Here is a 6,000-nt window from a genome sequence, read left to right as displayed (position 1 = left end):
GTGTTTCTGTTGAGAAATCATTTAATAATCTAATAGGATATCATTTGTAGGTAACTCTCTGTCTCTCTCTTTTAGCCTTTAAGATTCTCTGTTTGTCATTAATGTTTGCCATTGTAAGTATGAGGTGTCTTGGTGTGGATTTTTTGGGGTTCATTTTGTTTGGGACTCTCTGTGCTTGTGTGACATTTTTCTTCCCCACATCAGAGAAGATTTCTGTCATTATTTCTTCAAATAGGTTTTTTAATCCTTGCTCCTCTTCTTGTCCTTCTGTCATTATTTCTTCAAATAGGTTTTTTAATCCTTGCTCCTCTTCTTGTCCTTCATATCAAGCATCTTTTCAAATCACAATGGCATAATATTACTTTGTTTCATGTTATCCAAAGCTCCCTTAGGCTCTCCTTCTGCTTCTAATTTTTTGTCTCCAATTGCTGTTCAGATTGGGTGTGTTTTTTTGCCTTATCTTCTAACTCCCTAATTCAGTCCTCAGCTTCTTCTAGTCTACTGTTAAAACCTCCTTTTTTTTTAAATTGTAGCTATATCATTTTTTATTTCCTCTTGATTCTTACATAAGTTGTTGATTTTTCTCATCCATCCAGTTTATGAATTGTTTAACCCTTACTTTGAATTATTTTTCTGACATAATTGCATGCCTCCATTTCATTTAGTTCCTTTTCTGGCAATTCCTCCTTTTCTTTCCTTGAGGGCATTGTTTCTTTGTCTCCCCATTTTTGCTGTCTCTTTCTGGCCCTTGGCACCCTGCTTGAGGTTTGAGAGGTTGAAGACTCTATCAGGGCAATAATCCAGAATTTATTAGCCCAGTGGCTGGGTCTGCCTTGAGTCTCATGCCTTTATTGTCTCTGCTCTGAGTTGTATCCCCTTCTCCCACAGATCTGGTCTTTCAGTTGTCTGCTTCAGATTCTCAGGGTGGTGAGAGCGCGTGCATTTACTCTGATGTGTGACTCCCTTTGATTACCCAGAGCCCTCTGGCATGCAATTTGCTGTGCAGCTCCAGCACCCGTGACAGGGTGGCACCCAAAGTCTCTCTGGCAGTGCAGTTGCAGCGCGGTCCTGTGGCCCCTGGCTGGGCACACTGGCTTGCTCCAGGTCACCCTGCAGGACTATCTCAGGGGCCTGGGTGAGCGGGCATGGGTTGCTCTGGTCACACAGTCAGAGTTTCCCTGTGGCCTTGAGTGAAGTGTGCACTAGGTTGCTCTGGGTCACCCCTCCTGGCCAGGGTGAATTGGGCATGAGTTTGCTCCATGTCACCCCAGCAGGGCTGTCCAACAGGCCTGGGTACAGTGGGCACCGGTTGCTCTGGGTCACATAGTCTGCACTCTCCCAGAGTGGGGCATGCTCTGGGTTGTTCCAGGTTGCCCTGGCAGCAGGTCCCGGTGTTTGTGGTGGAGCGGGTGCCAGGTGGCTCCCAATCAGGCTAGCAGCACGATTCTGGGGTCCAGGGCGGGAGTGGGGCACAGGTTTCCCCCTGGCTTGAACTCACTGTGGGGTCTTGGAGCTGGATCCGCGTATGCTGGGTCCCAGAGGGCTGGTGAGAAGGCCTGGTGCAGGAGCTCACTCTGGCAGCGCACGCTCCCTGCAGATATCTGGGCTGTATCACATATTTTTTATCTACTTATTTATCTATGGACACAGGTTGCTTGGCTATTGTGAATATGCTGCAATGAACATAGGGGTGCATATATATTTTCAAATTATTGTTTTTGTTGTCTACAGATGGATACCCAGAAGTGAGATTGCTGGGTCATGTGTAGTTTTAGTTTTTTGGAGAAACTCCATACTATTTTCCATGGTGGCTGCACCAATTTGCGATCCCAGCAGCAATATACATGTAGGCTCTTTCTGAATCTGGACTGTATCACACCATATTCTTCCCAGTCACATGCCATCCAGCACTTTGTTTGTCATGCTAGGAGAATCCTTATACAAGTCTTTAAACTTAATGAAATAGGGAGAGCCATAAGTTTCGGCTTGAACTAAGCAGTCTTCATATATTATCTCCAATGTAATGAGATAATATGTGAGCAGTGCATAGCTCAATGCCTGATATATGGTAGATGATCATTAGTTCTCTGTCTTTCAAGCTGCTCAGGTATCAATGATTACAGAGCTTCTTGCAATGTCTATCACCATGAAATATAGAAACACAATGAAAGTTAAATTCATAATATATATTTATCAAAAAACTCTATTATGTTGTGATTAAGCCTGTGCTAATATATGTCACCCAAAATTAATACTCTTTGACACCTTTTTAAAGTGAAAATTATTAATAAGTTCTGTAAGATCTGACTCAGAGATGGTTTCTGGCATGCCATTCTCTTGTCTTGCTACTCAGCTAAAGAAGCAATAAGCTGTCCTCCAGTACAAAAGACCACAAGAATAAAAGCTGGGCAGAACACTGAAGTTCACTGATGAGTACGGGGATAAGAGAAGAATGAGGATCTTTTTCTCTCTTCATGACAGGTCCTCAAGGCAATTTGCCAACCATATCAGACAGGGGAGGGGGGAAAAGTAAAGCAATATATCATGATTTATCCACGATGATTGAACTAAAAGAAAATTCATTTCTATTGATTTGAAGTACAGTCTGCTTAAAAGATTCTCAAGGTGGTTTACATAGGTTCATACTTTGATTTGTGAAAAGGGTGTATTGAAGAAATGTTCCATGGCACATGATAACATTTTTAAATGACCAAGGAGAAGTCATTATGTAAACCAATCCCTAAGGAATTCCTTGTAAAACTAATGGCAGTGATGGCATTTATTCTTTCTGTGCTTTGGATTTGCAGCCACTGGAAAAGTTTAAAATGTAGATTAGTAAGTCAAGGACGACACTATGTTATTTACGATAAAACCAAAGATTCCTTCTGTGTTGCCGTACAACGTGTGCCAACATGGAATTCTTCTGGAGCACTATCAGAATCTCATCTTGCTTTACATCTTGCTTTGCCACATAAGGCAAGCCAGACAAAAAGAAGCTGATTTCCTCAACCTTCTGTGAGATGGCTTCTTACTTGCATCCTGACTCTAAAGCGAGATTAAGTGCTGGCATGGTAGAATCTACGTATTACAATATCTAGAAGGGTTCTTGAACTCAGATCTTTATTGAAGAATGGCTGAATAAAGAATGAGTCAATAATGAGCACTATGCTCAATCATTGACGTTAGATGATAAGAATATGTAGAGAGTTCTGAAATAAGATTGGCGTTTCTCTTCTCCGGAGTTCTGTTGCTAACCCTTAACCCATGCAGCTAAGGAAATAGTTTTAACCGCTGCCTGCTAATGCCTGGCACATAGTAAATGCCTAACAAACATTTGTCAAAACCATCAGTGAGCATCCTTTTATGTATCCTACTCTGGCTTGGTGTACTGTGCTGCCTACATCTTGCTTTAGAGTGCCTATTAGTTAACTGAGTTAATATTAGTAAGTTTTTCAAAAGAGTATTTGGCACATTGTAAGCATAATTAAATAACAACAAACAAACAAAATATTACTCACTTAAAGTTTACTATTAAAGGCTGAGTCTTTGATACTTGGTTCTATGGAAGGCCTGGCTTTTCCCAATATGTGCTGCAGGATACTGTCTGCTAATTTTCTTGTTAACCTGGGGGATGAATGGGGGATGTTTTTGGTCACTCTATATCCAGCTTGAATTCTCTACTTTGCATCTGGATTTTCATTTCCATTTATGTTCTCTCTGTGGCAATGAATGGAATGTTTTCGATCCCCTTTGTCAGGATAAGTCATTTCAGCTTAAAGAGGTCACCCACACAGCACAGCGCCAGGCTCCCATTAAACCTCTCCTCGGAGCAGCAGTTCAGAGGACTCTTGGTGAGTCATTCCACGCCCATATCCTGTGAGCTGCGCAGGGGCCGAGAGTCCAGCAATGAGAGTGCATTCAATACTGAAGAACTCAACCCACTTTCCTGAATTTATTCCCCCAAAATGTCGCTTTCTGAAAAAGGGACAGCACAAGCAGAGCAAAGAATGGGTCAAAACTAGAGCAAAGTCCGGTTTTCTTATTCCCTGCCATTCTCCTTTTGCAGTGTATCTAAAAGCTGAAAGTGTCAAACAATGAAGGTAGGAGGGCTCGCTGTCACCAGCTACTGGTAAGTACACTGAGCATAAGTCCTAAAGTACCTGGAATAATTGGTGGGTGGGGCTAAATTAAACAACTAAACTATATATTCCCATTCTTTCATTTTTAAACAAACAAACAAAATGAGTGACGCTGCTGAATTTAATGCTGCTGTACAGCTGTACAGGTGTCTAGCAGTTATATAAAGGCCTTGTGTTGTATTGTGAAGAACGGTACAATTAGAGGTCTTCTCACTAACATTCACTTGATATCAATCACAGTTTACTGTAACCCTTGTCTTATCAGTGGTCTTTCTTTTTCTTAGGAAACTTTGTTCCTAACTCCGCGTCCTTATCTCTGAGCCAGACCCTCTGCTAGGCTGGTATGTCCTATGACTTTCCCTCCAGAATGTCAGACCAACTTGGCTGTTAAATTTCTTTCTGGGTTGCTCTTCCCAGATTCCTCTACTTCTCTTCATTCAAAATAAAGTAAATTATTCACCTAAGATCATTCTGTAACCCCTCCGCCCCCCAAAAGAAAGGGGGCTTAAAATGACTGCCTAGATTTTCATTTATGTCTAAACCTTGACATGGAAGAGATTCGTGTAGCAAATGCAATTTTGTAAGAAGAGATGAGAGCCTCCCCTTGAGCCCTACTCACTACACACCCAGGAGGGCATGGCCATGGCTTCTCCTGCCATTAAGGGAGAAGAGAATGCAGATGTGGAGAGATGTATAGAAACCACTGTCTCAAAGGCTTTAGCTTTCAGGCTTTCCCTGCATTTTATCATCCTGGTGAAACATTTCTGAGTAAGAGGCAGAAAGAAAGACAAGCTAAAGGAGACAGAGAAATTGGGTTCCGTTAACTACAAAATTGTGGCTTTGAGATTTTTACTTTTCATCTTTCCTTTCACTGAAGAGGACAAAGAAATGTGCATTAAGAGGAAAGCCTAGTCCAGGAGTAATGGACTTAAATCTCCTACAACTCTCATCTTCCCTGTTGATGTGGTTGAGGAGAAGGGCTGCTGGAGGTGGAGGTGGGGGTGGGGGTTGTGGAGGAGTAGAACAGTGCAAAGAGAGAAACAGAAGGTGAAGGGACAGAGGAGTTTAAGAGGAGGGAAAGAACAGAGCAAGTAAAGGGAGAGAGGAGAGAGGGCAGGAGCCAAGGGGAGACAGTCCTGGCCTCATCTAAAACACAATTAAAGCTTTGAAAATAGAACCATGCAGGAGACACTTAAGAAAGGCACAGAGTTCTCTTAATACATGGGGTGAATGAGGAGAAGAGGAGCTAAGAACAAGGAGTGTGGAAGACAGAAGAGAGAGGAAGGAGAGGGCAAACCTCACCTCCTAATCATTCTGCCTGAGGTGCTGGAAGTACTTCTTTATAAAGTGTGAAGTTTTAACTGAATCCAAATTCCTGGCATTGGAAACAGTGCCAGGGGCTGCTCATGAGAAACAAAATCTCTTCTTCCTAAAATGAAGAAAATTCTGTTTTTCTCTGTGGCCTCCTCTATCTTGAATAACCTAGACTCTTCTCCTATTCATTTACTGGATGGCACTGTAATAACGCAAAAGAAGAGGCCAGGCCTGACCTACAGTTTCACAACATCTGTCAGAAGACCGCTAATCCCAGACAACGGCCCAATCTGCAAGTGTTGTGCTCAGGAACCGCACATCCATAGCCACCCTCTTCACCACAAAGTTGTGCAGAATGTCTCAGGGAGATGATAGGGTTGAAAAGTGCTGCAATGTATATTTTCCCAAGCCTCGGGGGTTGGAGGGGAAAGAGGTATCTATAATAATAAAAGCATAATATGCTAATTAGACTGAACAACCGAACGACCTTCCAGACGTCATTGCGGATGTCCTTCTGGATGAAGCCGCAGCAGCGGGGGCTGAGGCA

This window comes from Eptesicus fuscus, chromosome 2 (assembly GCF_027574615.1).
Source record: "Eptesicus fuscus isolate TK198812 chromosome 2, DD_ASM_mEF_20220401, whole genome shotgun sequence".
In the NCBI taxonomy this organism is placed as follows: Eukaryota; Metazoa; Chordata; class Mammalia; order Chiroptera; family Vespertilionidae; genus Eptesicus; species Eptesicus fuscus.
Note: the sequence above shows the minus strand (reverse complement) of the source record.